This window comes from Emydura macquarii, unplaced genomic scaffold, assembly GCF_026122565.2.
Source record: "Emydura macquarii macquarii isolate MOO-44397 ecotype Brisbane River unplaced genomic scaffold, CSIRO-AGI_Emac_v2 contig_2702, whole genome shotgun sequence".
NCBI lineage: Eukaryota > Metazoa > Chordata > Testudines > Chelidae > Emydura > Emydura macquarii.
This window is the reverse complement of record NW_027132839.1, coordinates 1-22,741: the sequence shown is the minus strand read 5'-3', so window position 1 is coordinate 22,741 and position 22,741 is coordinate 1. Positions and strand designations below refer to the sequence as shown.

The following is a 22,741-nucleotide window of genomic DNA, read 5'->3' as shown; positions in this document are numbered from 1 at the left end:
TATCTTCTGTGACCTCTTCTCTGTGGTGAAGCTGGCCTGCGCGGACACGTATGTCATCGAGACCGTGGCCCAAACCAGGCTTCTAATAATGTCCCCTGGAGGCATCATCATTATGTGCTTAAAAACCCAGCAAAAGTCAACAGCTGAATATTGGCGCAGCTGTGAGTGACCTTGAGGGAGAGAAATACACCAGGGGCCGGGCGGGGGGAGTGAAGAGGAGGAATGGCAGAAACAAGGTGCAAGGTTATAAGACGCTGCAGAGAGAAAAGCTCCGTCAGAGCTGAAGGAGAAATGTAAACAAATGAGTCATAGAAACAGACCCCCACCCCTCAACCACCTCAGATAGACACTGAGGAACAAGGAGATGAAAGACACCCTGATGAGATGGGGGGGCAGGAAACTGCCCGGGCCTGAGCTGTGATTTATCCTGCCTTCAGCAGGAGTTGCCTGAGAACTGGATGACTTGGAGATGGTTCTCAGGACTCCTAGTTCTCTGGGAGGAGCGTAGAGGTCTAAAGCTTGAACTCCTGGGTTCTAGCCCTCCTTCTGGGGGCGTTTGTTCCTATACTCTTATGGAGAGAAGAACAGCTTGGCATGCATGACTCTTGGATTACATTTCTCTTTCATGTGGTAAGAGCAGGGTGGGGTGGGATGGGGGGTCAGGACTCCTGGGTTCTTTTTCCATCTCTGCCACAGACTCACTGTATGACCTTGGGCAAGTCACTTGGCATTCATTTCTCCATGAGGGTTATTTTCTGGCTCCACAAAACCCAGGGCGGCAAGGCTAAATCCATTCAGGCCTGGTTGGAGGTGGGGCTGCCGTCACAGGGGTCATAGAAAAGCGATTCTGACGGCGGGGGGGGAGGGGCATGGGATTAGCATTGTGGGGCAGGAGCTGTGTCTTTGTTCTGTATTTGTACAGCTCCTGGCACAATGGGGTCCTGGGCCGTGACTGTGGCTCTTATGTGCTAATGTGAAAAAGAAAAACAGAATTTCAGGTCCTATAAGAAGGGATCCCAGGGAAGAATCCAGCATGTTTGACGTTCTTTAGAGACATAGCAATGGCCAAAGTGCATCAGCCCATTGGTTCGTCCATGCCCTTCTCCCACGCCTTGGAACTGTCCATGCTCTTCAGCTCATACAAAGACAATTACGTATGTCACCCCATGGTCTTACTTTTGTAAACCCCCACCCCATCCCCTGCTATGCCACACGAACACGTCTTGTCTCCTGTCAGCACATCCCGTCTTTGGAGCACACTCTGTCTGTCTGTCTAGTGCCACACTCAGCACAATGGGGCCATGGACCTTGACAGGGATCCTGGACAGGCCCTTCAGTGCTACAAAAGACCATGCTCCATATTTCACAAGGGAGGCTGGATCTGTGGTGAGGGCGCTGGAGTGGGACTCCAGACAGCCCGTCTCAGTTCCCAGCTCCGCCGTAGACTCCCTTTGTCATTTGATGTGTGTGTGCCTTAGTTTCCCATCTGTAAAATGGGGATAATGATGCCTCCTTTGGCGATTCAGAGCATCAGCTCTTTAGGGCAAGGACTGACCCCGCACAGTACTTGCCACAATGGAGCCAGAGCTCTAGGCATTGTTAGAGATCCACACAGCGTTAAATAGGACAGATCCCTGACTGCTGTGAATCTGCTCTACCTGCCCTGGAGTCCATGGACCAGATTCCCCAACTGGAGTGAACCAGCTGGAGCTCCGCTGGAGTCAGTGGTTCAGATCGCCAAGTGATGTCAAAGTGGCCATCGCTATATGCAGTGAGATTTCTATACATTTCTGGCCCAGTAGAATTACTTTCCTTGGTGCCCAGTTGACTGTGTGTTGTTGTAAGCAGGTTTTCAGTTGCAGAAGCTCCCTTTCCCATCTAGAGGGTGATGTTTACCCCTGTGCAGGTCCCTTGAAAACCCAATTTTCCATCAAAGAAAAGCTTCAAAGGAAAATGTACAACTAGTCCTTGACAATGATGATGAGGGGGTTTTATACAACTCACAATGTTCATGATTCATATAAATGTCTGATCCTTTTCTGAAATCTACTAAGCTGTTGATCTCAATAATACCTTGTGGTGATCAGTTTTTCAGGCTAAGTGTGCAAATATAATAAATATTTTAGGACGTAAGTGATATATAACCGTTAAACTCACCCTCTGCAAAAACTAATAAACATAATATCACACCTCCACTTTAGGCTGGGAATTTCAAAGAGGCCTAAAGGGAGTTAGGTGTCTAATTCCCCTGGACTTTTAACTTCCTTGGGCCCTTTGGAAACCCCAGCCTCCAAGTCCAACTTTTTTTTCCTTTCATGTTTTTATTGTTTTGTTAAATTTCACTTTTTATTTGCCAGTCTCATAAATGGGTCCAGTCCTCTTCACACACTGGTTTCCAGCTTTATTTTTAATTTGCACACCAAGAAGAAACACAGGCAACTTAGAGACAAGTTCCAATAAAACAGCTGAGGATGAAAAACAAAAAAACAAACCCTCATTTTAGTCCTAGGTTTAGGTTTTATACACATTGAATGTTGCTCAAAATTCAAATGCAACGGATGCAGAAGACACAATACATATGTACAAGAAGTCCAAAATATACTGCCTGTGAGGAGTGCAGAGTTCTCACATCTATTAAATCTCCTATTAGCATGTTTTCTTCCTTTTTTATTTCTTTTTCTCTCTCTCTGTCTGAGTAGAGGGTAACATTTACAAAACCACCAAAGTGACTTAGCAGAGTAAGCCCACATGCAAAAGCCATTAAGAAGCCCAGTTCTCCCTGGGAGCTAGGTGTTTTTGAAAGATCCCACTGGGTACCTAGATATCTTTTAAAATGTGGCCTAAGCTCTAGATTTACAAAGCGGATGAGGTGCCTAGTGGGATGCACTAAGACGTCTAAGTAAGTCAGGTGCTGCTGACATTGGGTCCGTGCCAGCTGATGAAGGGAATCATTTTCTTCCTTTTTTTGAGTTTGCAGAAGATGCTGCCGTGGCTTCTACAGATTTGTGCAATGAGGCTGAAATTTTCAAAGTCAGCTAGAAGATCTGGTTCTCCAGTTCCTACTAATTTTAATGCAGACTGAGTGTGCCTATCCTTTAGGCAGCTTTGAACATGTCAGCCTGAAAGCATGTCCAAGACAGCTAGATACTTTTAGGAGCACTTCTATGATTTGTATAGCTCCAGATATACAGGTAGGGCTCTACGCGGAAGGAGAGAGACAGACCCTCACATAAGCCATATAAGAGCCATGCGGATGAATTCATAGACATATTTCAATGCTCACCCACATGCCACTTCTGCAGATGCAGCACATCAACGTGCAGTCATCTGACCCCCTCTCAGTTTCCGCAGAGCCCCTTTCACCTCCTTGTTCCTCAGTGTGTAGATGACCGGGTTCAGCACGGGCATAGTTACATAGCCAAAGAGATGCACAGCGGTCACCAGCTCTTGGCTTTGACATGGCTGCATGTAGACCAGGGCGCAGGGCCCAAAGAACAGTGTCACCACCGTCAGATGTGAGGTGCAAGTGGAGGTTGCTTTGCGTCGTCCTTCGGCTGAGTTCATCTTCAGGATGGAGTAGACGATGCAGACGTAGGATGCGAGGATGAGGAAGAAGCAGATCATGGCCACTACCCCAGTGTTGGTAAAGGCAGCGACACCCACTGGGTATTGGAGGTAATTCACAGAGTTTGTCTCTCCTGGAGCAGCAGTGACAGCCGGTGGGTACTCGAGGTAATGCACAGAGCGAATCGGTCCTGGAGGAGCAGTGACACCCGCTGGCTACCCAATGTAATACACAGAGCGCGTCTCTCCTGGAGCATCAGTGACACCCGATGGGTATTCGAGGAAATGGACAGAGCACATCTCTCCTAGAGCAGCAGTTACTCCTGGTGGGAACTTGAGGTAATGAAAAAAGCGTGTCTGTCCTAGAGCAGCAATGACACCCGATGGATGGTCGAGGTCTTGCACAGAGCGCAACTCTCCACTCCTGGAGCAGCAGTGACACCTGCTGGGTACATGAGTTTATGCACAGAGCTCATCTGTCGTGGAGCAGCAGTGACACCTGATGTGACCATGAGGTAATACACAGCGTGTGTCTCTCCTGGAGCAGCAGTGACACCCAGTGGGTAGTCAAGGTAATGCACCAAGCACATCTCTCCTGGGGCAGCAATGACACCCGTTGGTTACTAGAGGTAATGCACAGAGCGACTCTGTCCTGTAGAAGCAGTGACACCCGGTGGGTACTGGAGGTAATGCTTGAAGTGTGTCTATCCTAGAGCATTAGTGGCACCTTCTGGGTACTCGAGGTAATGCCCAAGGTGTGTCTGTCCTTTAGCAGCAGTGACACCTGGTGTGTACTAGTGGTAATGCATAAAGCGTGTCTCTCCTGGAGCAGCTGTGAGACCTGGCATGTACTTGAGATACTTCAGAGTTTGTGTATGTCCAGGAGCAGCAGTGACACCCAGTGGGTACTCGAAGTAATGCACAGACTGTGTCTCCTGGAGTAGCAGTGACACCCGGTGGGTACTCGAGGTAATGCACAGGAGCAGCAGTTGTAGGCGACTGTCCTCTCTGCTAGAGTAGGAGTGGTTACTCGAGGTAATGCAGCGAGCACGTCTCTCCTGGAGAAGCAATGAAACATACTGGGTACTCCAAGTAATGCACAGAGACGCTCTGTCCTACAGCAGCAGTGACACCCTGTGGGTACTCGAAGTAATGCACAGAGAACGTCTCTCCTGGAGCAGTAGTGACTCCTGGTGGGAAGTCAGGTCACAGAGTGTGCCTGTCCTGAAGCAGCAGAAACACCCAGTGCATACGTGAAGTAATGGACAAAGCGTGTCTGTCATGGAAAAGCAGTGACACCCACTGGGTGCTTGAGGTAATGCACAGAGTGTGTGTGTGGAGAAGTCTCCCGGTGAGTACTCGAGGTAAAGAACAGAGTGACGGTCCTGGACCAGGTGGGTATTCGAGGTAGTTCAGAGAGTGTGTCTGTCCTGAAGCAGCAGTGACACCAGCTGGGCACTCGTGATAAAGCACAGAGTGCATCTGTACTTTAGGAGCAGTGATACCTGGATAATATTGGAGGTAATGCACAGAGCGCGTCGGTCCTAGAGCAGCAGTGACACCCGCTGCATTTACTGGAGGTTATGCACAGAGTTTGTCTGTCCTGAAACAGCAGTGACACGTGGTGGGTACTCGAGGTATTGCACCGAGCGCATGTGTCATGGAGCAGCAGTGACAACCAGGGGTACTCGAGGTAATGCACAGACCGTCTATCCTGGAGCAGCAGTGACACCCGGTGGGGACTCAAGATAGTGCACGAGTGTGTCTGTCCTGGAGCAGCAGTGTTACATGCTGGGTACTCAAGGTAATGCACAGAGCGCGTCTGTACTTTGGCAGCAGTGACACCAGTGTGTTCTGCAGGTAATATACAGAGTGTCTCCTGGAGCAGCAGTGACACCTGGTGGGTATTCAAGGTAATGCACAGTGTGTGTCGGTCCTGGAGCAGCAATGACATCCGGAGGGAACTCGAGGTAATGCACAGAGAGGGCCTGTCCTGTAAAAGCAGTTGAACCTGCTGGGTACTAGAGATAATGCACAGACTGTGTCTCTCCAGGAGCTGCAGTGACATGCAGTGCTACTCAAGGTAATGCACAGAGTGCGTCTGTGCTGGAGTAGCAGTGACACCCGCTGCATACTCTGCGTAATTCACAGAGTGTTAATGTTCTGCAGCAGCAGTGACACCCAGTGGGTACTCGAGGTTATGCACAGAGCGCGTCTGTCCTGTAGCCGTAGTGACACCTGGTGAGTAGCAGTGACAGCCGCTGGGGTCTTGCGGTAGTGCACAGAGCACATCTCTACGTTAGCAGCAGTGGCACTCGGTGGGTACTGGACGTAATGCACAGAGCACATCTGTTATGGAGCATCTGTGACACCTGCTGGGTACTCCAGTTAATGCAGAGTGCGCGTCTGACCTGGGGCAGCAGTGACTGCCGGTGTGTACTCGGGCTAATGCACAGTGTGCGTCTGTCTTGGTGCAGCAGGGAGACCCGGTGGGAACTCGAGGCAATGCACAGAGCGAATCTGTCCAGCAGCAGCAGTCGAACCCGATGTGTACTCGAGGTGATGCACATAGTTTCGCTCTACTGGAGCAGCAGTGACATCCAGTGGGTACTCAAGGTAATGCACAGAGATCATCTGTCCTTGAACAGCAGTCACACCCGGTGGGTACTCACGGTAATACACAGCGTTATCTCTCCTCCAGCAGCAGTGACAGCCGGGGGGAAATCGAGGTAATGCACAACGCCTGTCTGTCCAGGAGCAGCAGTGACACCTGGTGTGCACTCAAGATAATGCACAGAGGGTGTCTGTCCTGAAGCAACAGTGACACCCGGTCGGTACTCGAGGTAATGCACAGAGTGTTTCTGTCCAGCAGCAGCAGTGGCACCCGGTGTGTACTCGAGGTGATGCACAGCGCTCGTCTCTCTTCCAGCAGCAGTGACACCCGGTAGAAAGTCGAGGTAATGCAAAGTGCCCGTCTGTCCCAGAGCACCAGTAACACCTGGTGCGCACTCAAGTTAATGCACAGAGAGTGTCTGTCCTGGCGAAACAGTGACACCCAGTCGGTACTTGAGGTACTGCACAGAGCGCATCTGTAGTGTAGAATCAATGACATGCGGTCAATTCTCGTGGTAAAGCACAGAGGATGTCTGCCCTGGAGCAGCAGTGACACCTAGTGGGTACTCGAGCTAATGAACACAGCACGTCTGTCCTGGAGTAGCAATGACACTTAGTGAGTACTCGAGCTAATGAACACAGCGCATCTGTCCTGGAGCAGCAGTGACAACCAGTGGGTACAGGAGTTAATGCACAGAGAGGGCCTGTCCTGGAGTAGCAGTGACATCCGGTGGGTAATCGAGGTAATGTAGAGAGTGTCTCTCTCCTGGAGTAGCAGTGATCCCTGGTGGGTACTCAAGGTAATGCACAGAGTGTATCTGTCCTGAAGCAGCAGTGACACCCGGTGGGTACATGAAGTAATGCACAGAGCGTGTCTGCGTTGGAGCATCAGTGACACCCGGTGGGTACTCGAGGGAATGGAGAAAGGTTCTCTTTCCAGGAGCAGCAGTGACACCCGCTGGGTATTCGTGGTAAATCACAGATCACGTCTATGTTGATGAAGCAGTGACACATGGTGGGTATTCAAGGTAATGCACACTGCATCTCTCCTGAAGCAGCAGTGACACTTTTGGGTAATGGAGGAACTGCAGAGAGCACGTCTGTCCTGGAGCAGCAGTGAAAACCAGTGGGTAATGAAGGTCATGCACAGTGTGTGTCTCTCCTAGCGCAGCAGTGACAACCGGTGGGAACTCGAGATAATGCACAGTGCGTGTCTGTGCTGAAGCAGCAGTAATACCTGGTGGGTACTCAAGGTAATACACAGAGTGGGTCTGTCCTGGAGCAGCAGTGACACCTGTTGGGTAAAGGAGCTAGTGCACAGAGGTCACCTGTGATAGAGCAGCAGGGACACCCAGTGGGTACGCAAAGTAATGCACAGAGCGTGTCTGTCCTGGAGCAGCCGTGCCACCCGGTGGGTAACGGAGCTAACGCACAGAGAGGGCCTGTCCTGGACACCCAGTGGGTACTCTAGGTGATGGACAAAAGGTGTCTGTCCTGGAGCAGGAGTTACACATGGTGGGTATTCAAGGTAATGTACAGCGCGTTACTCCTGGAGCTGCAGTGACAACGGGTAGGTACTCGAGGTAATGCATAGATGGTCTCTGTACTGGAGCAGCAGTGACATGCGGTGGGTACTTGAGGTAATGCACAGAGCAAGTCTTTCCTGGAGTAGAAGTGACACCCGCTGTTAGGGCACACAAGACTTTGTAACGCGAAATCAGTATAGTTTGACAAGAGCAAGGCCCTAAAAGCAATGCTAAGCCAGAAAGGCAAGAGTTAAGACCTCTCAGGAGCAGAACCCAGACGCTGCCCTCTGTCCGACCTTAGGCCAGAGGAGGAAGTGCCTTGGGGTCTGGAGCATCCTGAGATGACCACAGACATTTGCTAATGCTTGATAAGCTAAAAGGTCCCTATTTTAGTAATAATAAAGGGGAAGTAGGACTATGGTTGAGTTCTTTTTGAAGTAAACAACTAACGTCACTTTGTTCCAGAAGGTCCCTAGCTAACTACCAATAGACTAATAGTAACTAAGTGTTAAGGCCCAATCCCTACTGGGATTGAGATATACATCATGTATTACTGGGTAAGGCTTGCTGCAAGGTGAGGGGGGGAAAAGGGTATATCAGTCCCCCGAGAGCCTCCCCAAGCTGAGACTCTCCTTGGATCCATGGAAGCGCTAGCGGATGCCTCAGGCAGGTGGTTCCCGTACGCCACCCGCTTATCAGAACGAAGTATGGGTCTCCCTCGTTCTTGCAGTGGTAAACGTCCCTGCACACGCTGAGATAAGGCTAGCTCTCTTACATTGATGGGCCCCCAGAAGTATATTGCTGTAGGTATCCTCTTGGCAGGTCTCCTCCTTGCTTAAGGTTCACTTCTCTGTTCACTAATTGCAGCTGCTGCTGCGGTTGCTCAGCTCAATAAGTCCTGTGCCTATAAGTTGCTACTTTATATCCTTGTGGTTAATTGTACTTTCATTGTACTTTTCGCCTTAAGACTTGTGCCGGAGCTTCAGTTCCTGCATGGTAAGGGACTCCCGCTCCTGTCTTTCTTATGCTACCTCATGCTACTTCATATCCTTGTGGTTAATTGTACTTTCAGTGTACTTTTCACCTTAAGACTTGTGCCGGAGCTTCAGTTCCTGTATGGTAAAGGACTTCTGCTCCTGTCTGTCTTTCTTATGCTATCTCATGTAATAAATAAGCACTTTGACATCCTTTTGCCAGTGTGCTCCATTCCGCCACCGAGATAAAAATACTGAACACTACAACTGGCGACGAGGGTGGGATCTTGGTGTGGCGGAAGGCACACTTAAGGCAAAATGAATAATAAGCACTTTTGACATCCTTTTGCCAGTGTGCTCCATTCCGCCACCGAGATAAAAATACCGAACACTACAACTGGCGACGAGGATGGGATCTCGGTGTGGCGGAAGGCACACTTAAGGCAAAATGAATAAGGGAACCAATAGCTGCCGCATCCCGGGGTGGAGCAACTTGGAGTTGTGGTCCACCGTGGCGGCTGTTTTGAACCGGCTGGTGGCGCCGGAAGTGTGGCCTGAGTTACAGAAAAAGGTTATGCCCAATGGGTTGGTAACGGCATTGGCTGAACTCGGGCTGGAAGATAGGGGGCGGTCGGAGCAGAAATCTGCAGGAGAGGTGGGATGGCTCTTCTTGACAGCACTCCGAGTTCTGGACGATGAAGGGCGAGTGAAACAGGCGCGTCGTGTCAAATGCGAAAGAGCTGCTGCTAAAGACGCGCAGGTAGCTGCCCGCAAAGTCATGGAATCGGCGGCAAGGCGTGTCGCAGAGTTTGAAGATAAGTGCACAGCCCTGGCGGTCCGGTAAGTCAACACCCAAAGACGCAGGAGTGGCCGGAGACTGGTAAAATCATGCCGAGTACGGGCTGTTGTACGGGCAGGGGATTGGGATCCAGTGATCTGGAAGGGGGACTTGGATGGCTCATCGTCCGACGATGCTAGTACCCCTGGGTCATCTGTAATGCAACCCCAACCCCCGCCATATAATCCTGAGGTTTTAGGACCTGAGGCTAGTGCTCGGCCAGTTATGATGAATAAGATGGTCACGACCCCTAATGGAAATGGTGGTGATGTACAAATTAAAAGTAAAATGCAAAAAACCTTCACCACCACTAATATCATAGACTTGGTCAAAAACTTTAAACAGCGCCCGGGGGAGGGTCTGCTCCCTTGGCTGGTTCATCTTTTTAATTCAGGAGGGCTCCAAGCCAACGTGGTACCCTTAAAAATAAACCAATTGGTCACCTTAACTCATAATCCAGGCAGTTTCCTAGGGGGGCCAGCCTCCAGCTTCACTCCCAAACATAAAAGCAAAGCAAAATCCGGCTCAAAAGGCAGAAAATGTGTAAGCTGTGAAGCTACTGCCCCCCCTCTCTGGAGAAAAGACGTGTAACGCCTGCGGGCTCTACCACAAACTATACGGTCACAATCGCCCTCTCATTAGACCTAAACGCAGCCTGTCAGCAGTTACAAAAGCAAAAAACTGTTGTGCCAACTGCCACACATCCGCCACCACACTATGGTGGTGTAATGCAAACAAAAACCCAGTTCGTTTTGCCTGTGGACTTTACTATACATTGCACAATGTAAACAGACCATTAACACAGCTTGTATCATGGCCCAATTAAGAGTTAACCAATAGTATCAAATGTTTTACACTCAGTGGCAACAATTAAATGCTTAAAAAACTCAGTATTGTAAAGAGGAAGTTGTGGTTTAATAATTTGGTTTTGTTAGTAAAGTAACCCTTTGGGTGCTTTCATGTTTTATAAAATTAAGCAATAATCTGCCACCCCCACGAGGGGTAGAAAAATGTTATTTTTGTATTTCAGAACTTCAAACAAGTAAACATCAGCAAAGCAGCTAAGAAACAACACCATTATTGTAAAAAAAGTTTGTGTCTTGTGTTTTATGTTATTTGTCTTGTTACTCATATTGTGTGGTAACAGGCATTTGCAACTGTATACCAAGCATTGTTGGCAATAAACCGGCTCACAAGACCTGAGGAAGTTAAACAATAGCCCCCAAAGCAAAACTGGAGTGGCCTAGACACCCACACTAAAATGGAAGGAGGGCTATGCATGTTTGTTACAAGGAAGGGAGGCCAACCCCTGTTTGCACCCGGTAACAAGCGAATGCGTATGGCATCGCTATGTATTAAATGGCACCGATGTCTATCAGGATGGGCCCAGCAGTGCCTGTGTCGTGACAACAGGCTACGGGTCCTGGAATGATGGCACCGTGGTGCAGAGACCAAGCGTCAGTTGCACTCTGCATATCACTGCCTTTTATGACAACACTACAACTGGCGACGAGGATGGGATCTCGGTGTGGCGGAAGGCACACTTAAGGCAAAATGAATAATAAGCACTTTTGACATCCTTTTGCCAGTGTGCTCCATTCCGCCACCGAGATAAAAATACCGAACACTACACCCGCTGGTTACTCGAGGTAATGCACAGAGGGTGTCTGTCATGGAGCAGCAATGACATCCGGAGGGTACTCGAAGTTATGCACAAAGTATGTCTGTCCTAAAGCAGCAGTGAAACCTGGTGGGTACTCGTGGTAGTACACAGACAGACGAGCTTTGTGCATTACCTTGTTTTCCCACCGGGTGTCATTTCTGCTTCAGGATAGAATCGCTCTGTGCATTACCTCGTGCACCCACGTGCTGTCACTGCTGCCCCAGGACAAGTGCACTCGGTGGATTACCGTCAGTACCCAACAGGTGTCACTGCTGCTCCAGGAAAGACGCTCTCTGTGCATTACTTCGCTTTCCCATTGCGTGTCACTGCTCCTCGAGTACTCACTGGGTGTCACCGCTGCTGCAGTTCAGAATCGCTTGATGCATTACCTCGAGTACCCACTGGGTGTCACTGTAACTCCAGGGGAGACGCATGCTGTTCATTACCTTGAGTACCCAGCAGGTGTCACTGCTTCTGCATAACAGTCTCGCTTGGTGCATTACCTCGAGTACCCACCGGGTGTTACTGCTGCTCCAGGACAGACATGGTCTGTGCATTACCTCAAGTACACACCGAGTGTCACTTCTGCTTCACGATATACTCACTCTGTGCATTAACTCTAGTATTCAGTAGGTGTCACTCCTGTTCCAAGACAGAGGTTCTCTCTGCATTACCTCAAATAACAAGCGGTTGTCACAGCTCTTCCAGGACAGACGCGCCCCATCCATTCACTCGAGTACCCAGCAGGTGTCACTGATTTCTCCAGGACAGACTCAATGTGTCCATTACATATAGTACCCACCGGGTGTCATTGCTGCTCAGGGACAGACACGCTCAGTGCATTACCTAGAGTACCCACCGGGTGTCACTTCTGTTCCAGGACAAACACACACTGTGCATTACCTCGAGTACCCACTGGGGGTCACTGCTGCTCCAGGAGAGAAAAGCTCTGTTCATTACCTAGAGTACCCACCGGGTGTCATTGCTCCTCCAGGACAGACACGCTCGGTGCATTTCCTCGAGTAGCCAGCGCATGTCACTGTTTCTCCAGGACAGACACACTCTGTGTATGGCCTCGAGCACCCACCAGGTGTCACTGCTGCTCTAGAAGGGATACATTCTGTGCATTACCTCGAGTACCAACCTGGTGTCACCGCTGCTCCATGACAGACACGCTCAGCGCATTAATTCGAGTACCAAGCGGGTGTCATTGCTGCTCCAGGACAGATGCGCTCCGTGCATTACTTTTAGTACCCACCAGGTGTCACTGCTGCTCCAAGAGAGACACATTCTGTGCATTACCTCCGGTACACACCGGGAATCACTGCTGCTAAAGTACATATGCACTCTGTGAATTTCCTTGAGTACCCTCTGGGTGCCACTGCTGCATCAGGACAGACACACTCTGTGCAATACCTCGAGTGCCCACCGGCTGTCACTGCAGCTTCAGGACAGACACGCTGTGTGCATTACCTTAAGTACCCACCGGGTATCACTGCTAATCCAGCACAGACGTGCTCTGTGCATTAATTCTAGTATTCAGCAGGTGTCCCTCCTGCTCCACGACTGATGCGCTCGGTTCATTACCTCAAGTATCCAGCAGGTGTCACTGCTGCTCCAAGACAGACGCGCTCTAAGCATTACCTCAAGTACCCTCCACAGAAGGGCCGACTGACACATCATGGGAGTCTATGGGGGTCTAATTCTAAGCAATCAGGGGATGTCAGGAGATGACCCATCCAGAAGTGGGTCGAGTGACCCCTCTACGAACTCGTCTCCATGCCCTCTCCCCTTTGAACACACTTTCACCCTGCACAGAAATTCCAAAAGGGCTGACTGACACATCAGGGGGGCCAAGGAGTTCTAATTATTAGCGATCACGGGAGGTCAGGAGATGACCCATCCAGAAGTGGGTCGAGTGACCCCTCTATGAAATAGTCTCGTTGCCCTCTTCTTATTGAACACACTTTCACCCTCCACAGAAAGTACCAGAGGGCCGACTGACACATCTTTGGAGACTATGGGGGTCTAATTATCAGCGAATAGGGGTGGTCAGGAGATGACACATTTAGAAGTGGGCCGAGTGACCCCTCTATGAACTAGTCTTCATGCCCTCGCCACATTGAACACACATTTTCACCCTGCACAGAAATTTCCAGAGGGCTGACTGACTCATCATGGATGTCTATAGGAGTCTAATTGCCAGCCATCAGGGAGAGTCAAGAGATGACCCTTCCAGAAGTGGGTCGAGTGAGGCCTCTATGAACTCGTCTCGATGCCCTCTCCCCATTGAACACACTTGCACCCTCCAAAGAAACTCCCAGTGGGCCAACTGACACATAGTGAGAGTCTACGGGAGTCTAATTGTCATTCCTCAGAGGGGGTGAGGAGATGACCCATCCAGAAGTGGATCGCTTGACCCCTCCAGGAACTCATCTTGATACTCTCTCCCTATTCAACACATTTCACCTTCCACAGAAACTCCCCGAGGGCCAATGGACACATCATGGTAGTCTATGGGAGTCTAATTATCAGAGATCAGGGCAGCTCTAGGAGATGACCCATCCAGAAGTGGGACGAGTGACCCCTCTATGAACTTTTCTCAATGCCCACTCCCCACTGAACACACATTCACCCCCCCCCCCCAGAAACTCCCAGAGGGCTGATGGACACATCATGGGAGTCTATGGTTGTCTAATTGTCAGCCCAGAGGGGTGGTCAGGAGATGACCCATCCAGAAGTGGGTCTACTGACCATTCTATGAACTTGTCTCATTGCCCTCTCCATAATGAACACGCTTTCACCCTCCAGAGAAACTCCCACATGGCCGACAAACATATCATGGGAGTCTATGGGGGTCTAAATGTCAGCTCTCAGGCGGGGTCAGGATATGACCCATTGAGAAGTAGGACAAGTGAGCCCTCTATGAACTCGTCTTCATGCCCTCTCCCCATTGAACACACTTTCCACCACCACAGAAACTCCCAGAGGGACTACTGACACATCATGTGGGTCTATGGCAGTCTAATTTTAAGCCCTTGGGGGTGGTTAGGAGATGACCCATCCAGAAATTTGACAAGTGACCCCTCTATGAACTTTTCTCAATGCCTTCTCAACATTGAACACACTTTCACCCCATACAGAAACTCCCAGAGTGCCGACTGAAACATCATGGGAGTTCATGGGGGTCTGATTCTGAGCCCTTCGCTGGTGTAAGGAGATGACTCATCCAGAAGTGGGACGAGTGACCCCTCTATATACTTGCCTCGATGCTGTCTCCCCATTGAACACACGTTCTCCCTCCACAGAAAATCCCAGAGGACCGACTGACACATCATGGGTTTCTATTGCAGTCTAATACTCAGCCCTCGGGGGGTGAGGAGATGATACATCCAGAAGTGGGTCAAGTGCCCCCTCTATGAACTCGTCTCGATGCACTCACCCTATTGAACACACTTTGACTCTATTCAAAAAATCCCACTGGGCCGACGGACACACCATGGGAGTCTATGGGGGTCTAATTATCAGCCATCAGGGGAGTTCAGGGGATGAACCCTTCTGAAATGGGTCGAGTGACCCCTCTATAAACTCATCTCCATGCCCGTGCCATATTGAACACACTTTCACCCTCCAAAGAAAGTCCCAGAGGGCCGACGGACACACCATGGGAGTCTCTGGGGGTCTAATTATCAGCAATCAGGGTAGGTAAGGAGATGACTGATCCAGAAGTCTGTCGAGTGACCCCTCTATGAACTTTTCTCAATGCCCACTCCCCATTGAACACACTTTCACCCCCCACAGAGACACCCAGGTGGGCTTTGAGGGGTTAATTGTGCGGGAGGGGCAACTGTCCCAGCCTTATAAAAAGCAGCCAGCTTTGAACCAGTTGAGCGGCAAACAGAGGGGCGGCTAACAGAAGGAGGGAGTTTGCCTGGGCGTTCGCCTGAGGAGAGCCAACAGCGGGTTTTTCCTCTCAGACGTTGCTGTGCACAAAATAGAGCATCTGAGGAGGCTCTCAGAGGAAAGATATGGAGAGTGAGCAATCTGTTGTTGTGTCCTGCACCGGATGTGCTATGTTTGTCTTCCTCCCACAGGATAGAGATGACTTCATCTGTATCAAGTGCAGCCTGGTTTCCTTACTGGAAGAGAAGGTTTAAGGACTAGAGACCCAAATATCAACCCTGTGTTGCATTAAAGAAAACAATGTCTTTCTCCATCGGGCACAGGCAGAGTGTAAGGAAGATTCAGAGAAGGCCGGGCAGGCAAAACTGAAGAACAGGGAAGAAAATTGGCAGCATGTGACCTCCTGAAGAAAGAGAACTTATGTGTCCACCATGCAGAAAGAGGTAAGGAATCGTTTTCATCCTCTCTGCACAAGTACTATGGCGGAGAACGATTTGGAGGACCCTTCGGAGGGAATGGATCAGAAGGAGACCTGCTTGATCAGAAGGCAAGGGATGCATTATCCTAGGGATGGGGGTTCCACGACCACCATTCCCAATAGGAAGAGAATCTGCCGTCCGGACCGGGAAACTAGGGAAGTGTGCTGCTTGCCCGGAGCTAGAAATCAGGATGTGACGGAGAGACTGCCAAGACTCATCAAGTCCTCAGACCGCTACCCCTTCCTACTTCTCCACATGGGCACCAATGACACTGCCCAGGAATGATCTTGAGCGGATTACTGTGGACTATGTGGCTCTGGAAAAAGAGATAAAGGAGTTTGAAGCGCAAGTGGTGTTCTCATCCATCCTCCCTGTTCAGGGAAAAGATCCAGGTAGGGACAGTCGCATTGTGGAAGTAAACGCGTGGTTACACAGGTGGTGTCGAAGAGAGGGCTTTGGATTCTTCGATCATGGAATGTTGTTCCAGGAAGGATTACTAGGAAGAGACGGGATTCATCTAACGAAGAGAGGGAAGTGTATCTTCGCAGGCAGGCTTGCTAACCTAGTGAGGAGGGCTTTAAACTAGGTTTGACGGGGGACGGAGACCTAAGCCCGAAGGTAAGTGGGGAAGAGGGACACCACAAGGAAGCAGAAGGAGGAGGGTGCAGCAGGGGAGGCCTCCCGATTCATACTGTGAAAGTAGGCCAATCGGCTACTTATCTCAAGTGCCTGCACACAAATGCAAGAAGCCTGGGAAACAAGAAGGAGGAACTGGAAGTCCTGGCACAGTCAAGAAACTACGACATGATTGGAATAACTGAGACTTGGTGGAATAACTCTCACGATTGGAGCACTGTCATGGATGGGTATAAACTGTTCAGGAAGGACAGACAGGGGCGAAAGGGAGGAGGAGTTGCACTGTATGTAAGAGAGCACTATGACTGCTCTGAGCTCCAGTATGAAACTGGAGATAAGTCAGTTGAGTGTCTCTGGGTTAAGCTTAGAAGCAAGAACAATAAGCGTGATGTCGTGGTGGGTATCTGTTATAGACCACCAGACCAGGAGGATGAGGTAGATGAGGCTTTCTTTACTCAACTAGGGAAAGTTTCCAGTTCACAAGACCTGATTCTCATGGGGGACTTCAATCACCCTGACATCTGCTGGAAGAGCAATACAGCAGAGCACAAACAATCCAGGAAGTTTTTGGAGAGTGTCGCAGACAATTTCCTGGTGCAAGTGCTGGAGCAACCAACTAGGGGCCATGCTTCTCTTGACCTGCTGCTCACAAACAGGGAAGATTTGGTAGGGGAAGTAGAAGTGGGTGGCAACCTAGGCAGCAGTGACCATGAGATGGTCGAGTTCAAGGTCCTGACCAAAGGAAAAAAGGAGAACAGCAGGATACGGACCATGGACTTCAGAAAAGCGGACTTTGACTCCCTCAGGGAACTGATGGGCTGGATTCCCTGGGAGGCTAATATGAGGGGGAAAGGAATCCAAGAGAGCTGGCTGTATTTTAAAGAGACCTTACTGAGGGCACAGGAGCAAACCATCCCGATGTGCAGAAAGAATAGCAAATATGGTAGGCGTCCAGCTTGGCTTAACAAAAAAGTCTTTGGCGAACTTAAATGCAAAAAAGAAGCTTATAAGAAGTGGAAGCTTGGTCAGATGACTAGGGAGGATTATAAAAACACTGCTCGAACATGCAGGATGAAATCAGGACGGCCAAAGCACAATTTGAGTTGCAGCTAGCAAGGGACGTGAAGGGGAACAAGAAGGGTTTCTACAGGCATGTTGCGAACAAGAGGAAGATTAGGGAAAAGGTGGGCCCCTTAGAGAATGAGGGAGGCAACCTAGTGACGGAGGATGTGGAAAAAGCTGAGGTACTCAATGCCTTTTTTGCCTCTCTCTTCACAGACAAGATGAGCTCCCAGACTGCTGTACTGGGTGGCACAGAATGGGAAGGAAGCGAACATCCCGCAGTGCTGAAGGAACAGGTCCAAGACTATTTAGAAGGATTGGAGATTCACAAGTCCATGGGGCCGGATGCAATGCACCTGAGGGTGCTGAGGGAGTTGGCTGAGGTGATTTCAGAGCCATTGGCTATTATCTTTGAAAGCTTGTGGCAACAGGGGGAGGTCCCTGAGGACTGGAAAAAAGCAAATGTAGTGCCCATCTTCAAAAAAGGGAGGAAAGAGGATCCAGGGAACTACAGACCGGTGAGCCTCACTTCACTCCCTGGAAAAATCATGGAGCAGGTCCTTAAGAAATCCATTTGAAGGCACTTGGAAAGAGGAAGGTGATCAGGAACAGTCAACACGGATTCACCAAGGGAAAGTCATGCCTGACCTACCTGATTGCTTTCTATGATGAGGTGACTGGCTCTGTGGATGTAGGGAAGGCGGTGGATGTGATATAGCTTGACTTTAGCAAAGCTTTTGATACTGTCTCTCACAGTATTCCTATCAGCAAGTTAAAGAAGTATGGGTTGGATGAATGGACTATAAAATGGATAGAGAACTGGCTAGAGCATAGGGCTCAACGAGTAGTGATCAATGGCTCAATGTCTAGCTGGCAACCGGTCACAAGCAGAGTGCCCCAGGGGTCGGTCCTGGGGCCGGTTTTATTCAATATCTTCATTAATGATCTGGAGGATGTAAACTTGCACCCTGAGCAAGTTTGCGGATGATATTAATCTGGGGGGAGTGGTAGGTACCCTGGAAGGTAGGGATAGGATACAGAAGGACCTAAACAAACTGGAGGATTGGGCCAAAAGAAATCTAATGAGGTTCAACAAAGAAAAGTGCAGAGTTCTCCACTTAGGAAGGAAGAATCCCATGCACAGCTATAGACTGGGGACCGACGAGCTAGGCAGCAGTTCTGCAGAAAAGGACCTGGGGATAACAGTGGATAAAAAGCTGGATATGAGTCAGCAGTGTGCCCTGGTTGTCAAGAAGGCTAATAGCATATTGGGCTGCATTAGGAGGAGCATTGCCAGCAGGTCGCGGAAAGTGATTATTCCCCTCTATTTGGCATTGGTGAGGCTGCATTTAGAGTATTGTGACCAAATTTGGGCCCCCCACTACAAAAAGGATGTAGACATTTTAGAGAGAATACAGCCGAGGGCAATAAAAATGGTTAGGGGGCTGGAGTACAGGACTTATGGCTAAGGAAACTGGGCTTGTTTAGTTTGCAAAAGAGAAGAATGAGGGGGGATTTGATTGCGGCCTTTAGCTGCCTGAAAGGGGGTTCCAGGGAGGATGGGGATAGGCTGTTCTCGGTGGTGGCAGGTGACAGAACAAGGAGCAACGGTCTCAAGTTGCAGTTTGGGAGGTCTAGGTTAGAAATTAGGTAAAAGTTTTTCACTAGGAGGGTGGTGAAGCACTGGAATGGGTTACCTAGAAAGGTGGTGGAATCTCCATCTTTAGAGGTTTTTAAGCTGAGGCTTGACAAAGCCCTGGTTGGGATGATATAGCTGAGGTTAGTCCTGCTTTGAGCAGTGGGTTGGACTAGATGACCTCCTGAGGTCCCTTCCAACTCTAATATTCTATGATCCTATGATTCTATGTGGGTCTAATTGTCAGTCCTTGGGGGTGTCAGGAGATTACCCATCCAGAAATGTGTCGAGTGACTCCTCTATGAACTCATCTCAATATCCTCTCCGCATTGAACACTATTTCACCCTCCAAAGAAACTCCCAGAGCGCCGACTACACATCATGGGAGTCTATAGGGGTCTAATTGTCAGCCTTCACTGGGGATCAGGAGATGACCCATCCAGTACTAGGTCGAGTGACCCCTCTATGAACTCGTCTCGATGCCCTCTCCTTATTGAACACACTCCACCCTCCACAGAAACTCACAGAGGGCCGACTGACACATCGTGGGAGTTTATAGGGTTCTCACTGTCAGCCCTCAGGCGGGGTCAGGAGATGAACCATCCAGAAGTGGGTCGAGATACCCCTCTATGAACTCGTCTCGATGCCCTCTCCACATAGAACACACTTTCACCGTCAAAAGAAACTCCCAGAGGGCCAACTGACACATCGTGGTAGTTTATGTGGTTCTAACTGTCAGCCATCAGGGGCATCAGGACGTGACCCATCCAGAAGTGGGTCGAATGACCCCTCTAGGAACTCATCTCAATGCCCTCTCCCCATTGAACACAGTTTCACCCTTCACAGAAAGTCCCAGAAGGCCGACTGACATATCATGGGAGTCTATGGACTAATAATTGTAAGCCCTCAGTGGGGGTCAAGAGATGACTCATCCAGAACTGGTTCGAGTAACCCCGCCCCTTTCGAAAGGGGCCAGGGCACTTGCACCTTTGCAGGCAGCAGTGACTCTCAGCCAGCGTTGTGAAACAGAAGGTTTATCAATCGATGGGGACACAGCGTAGAAAAGTTCCTGTTAGCCCAGGAACTCAGCAAATACATCTTTGGTTATTCAGAGCCCTGGGTGCTCCCCCCGAGTCCCAAAGGAGACCAATTTGCTTCCAGCAGCCCACCTTCAGTCACGCCCAGTTGCCCCTCCTCCATCCTTTTTCTCTTTCCCAGGCAAACAGGTCACCTGGCCTCCACCTCTCATTTTTTTTCTCCAACACCTCCAGCTGGCTCCCTGCGGAGGATGGGCCCTGGCCACCAGTTGCCCGGATACAAAGTGTCTGTGCCAGGAAGCCAGATGGCAGTCACATACCTGCAATGATCACACACCCTTGTCCCACCGCCTAGACCCTTGAGTGACACATAGGAAAAACTGAGTCACACACACAGCATTCAAACAAAACATTCAGAAGATTTCCACACTTCGTCACGGATGTCAAATAACTATTAAGGGAACAAGGCAGTATTATAGAGGAGGAAACTGAGTCGTAGAGAGGATATGTGAAATACCTAGGGTCCCACAGTGAGTCAGTGAGAGATCTAAGAACAGAGTCCAGATTTCCTAACCCTCCAGCCAAGTGCTGTGCTATAACCAATGGAAATATTCCATGTCTTCATAGAGTTAAATGTTTAATAAAGGACATAAATTAAATGCTTAATAAAATGAAATGCTGAATGAAGGACACAAAGCCATTTTGGGCAGTCACATCTTCCCACTCTTTTCTTTCCAACAAGAAGTAAATTTTCTACCTACCACCCTTTTCAGGGCTTCACATACTTCTCTGTTCCTCAGGCTATAGATGAGGGGATTGACCATGGGGGTCAGCATGGTATAGAAGACCAAGAAGACTTTATTCGGATCTAGGGAGTGGTCAGCGGCTGGTACCACGTACATAACAATCAGAGTCCCGTAGAATGTGGTAACTACTATAAGATGGGATGAGCAAGTGGAAATGGCCTTTTGTGACCTGGCAGTGGAAGGGCGTTTGAGGATGGCTGATAAGATATAAATATAGGACAGCACAGTTAAAAGGAAGGGCACCAGTGTTAAAGTGGAAGAGAAGAAGAAGGCAACCTTTTCAAAGAGGGAGGTGTCAGAGCAGGCCAGCTTCAGGAGTGGGGAGAAATCACAGAAGAAATGATCTATTTTGTTGGGGCCGCAGATGTTAAGCTCGACATGAACAGAATGGTCACCAAGGCGACTACAAAGCCACCGATCCAGGATGCGGCTGCCAGGGAAAGGCACACGCCCTTGCTCATAACAGCTGCATAGCGGAGAGGACTGCATATGGCTAGATACCGGTCGTAGTTGTGTAGCAGATCTCAAGGAAGGAGAGGTTACCCAGGAAAAAGTACATGGGGGTCTGAAGGCTGTGCTCAGCAGACACGGTGATAAGCAGGAGGCTGTTCCCAGCGAGGGTTAGGAAGTAGACAAGTAAAAACAACACAAAGAGCAGGAGCTGTACTTCGTGGCTCTATGAAAATCCCAGCAGTATGAACTCCGTCACCGACGTTTCATTCTACGGCAGCAGCTTTGCCATTTAGGATTTAGCTGGAGAAAAATGACATGAGAATTCAAATAATTATTATGGAGACAAATCTGCAGTTCTTACTCTGTCTTTTACTCATTCCTCAGTGAGAGCTAGATTCTGGCCTTACTCCAGTTTGGTGAAATTCACCTATGTCCACAGGCCAGCACGAGAGTTTTCACAGTTAGGCGCCAAGCGCACTTGGTAGAATTCAGGGCAACTGCATCTGTATTCTCATCTGTGGTCCAGTAGGGGCACCTACTCTTATGCACCCGGCTCCTGAACCATCATCTCTCTGGGCAGAGATCCACATCTCTCTCCCTTTTAACTGGGTATTTCCAGGCTGCCCAGTTCCCTGACTGCATTGTGAATTCCCCAACAACACCGACTGCCTTGGCAGGCCTGCCTTGTCTTTCCCTCCTCAAAGGCTCTAAACAATGTAATTGCTTCACCATGCAGTTACCAGTCAGTCCTTCTAAGCAAGCACACTGATTCCAAAGCTGAAAGCATTACAGAGAAAACCTATGAAAAACAACAAAACAACCTACACACCTACCAATAAGCTCGTGAGAGACCATCCCAACTGCAACGAAGGCTCTGTTCTTGGCTCAGAACAAGTACACCTGTGAATCTAGAAGTCACTTCTTTATACAGTTTGTGTCTTTGATCTGTCCTCATAGAACAGCTGATCTGCGGACAAGGAGTCCCCTTGCTTAGGGAGAGGCTTCAAAAGGCTGAGTGCTTGCATAACCGGAGGGGTTAAATTTGGCATATCTCTGTCCATAGAGATTTCCCAGAAACCCACTTAACTTAAAAAGTTCACACTATTTCAAATAGTTCTTTCAAGCTCCTCACACTTCCCAAGGTTTTCATTCACCAGGTCTCCTCCTTAGAGATGTCACATTCAATCCACAATAATAAATAAGCATTTGCATTTTTAATACAATGAATTCTAAAGATAATTTAGTTCAATAGGGTGTGGCAAATAGTCGGCTCCTCTCTAGTGAGTCCCACGCTTGTACTGTTTGTAGTGGGTCAGGGCATCTCCAGTACCCACCTTCCCTGAGGAGGGGAGTAGGGACCTGGGCCCACCCGCTCCTCCGGGTCCCAGCCCAGGGGCCCTATGAGCAGCAGCTATGTGCTGCTGGCACCATGTTCCCAGCTGCTCTGTCTTCCCTGGGCCAATCTTCCCCTTCCTTCTGGCTCCTTGAGCCGCGTACCTTTCTCTGTCCACAGGACTCTCCACTCTGATCTGTTCCTCCACCTAAGTCAGC

At 49.5% G+C, this 22,741-nt stretch overlaps 1 pseudogene; it reads right to left on the bottom strand.

Annotated features, from left to right (window-relative positions):
• Positions 1-20,641: 20,641 nt before the first annotated feature.
• Positions 20,642-21,479, bottom strand: LOC137164982 (olfactory receptor 5p57-like; annotated as a pseudogene).
• Between the last annotated feature and the right edge of the window lie 1,262 nt (positions 21,480-22,741).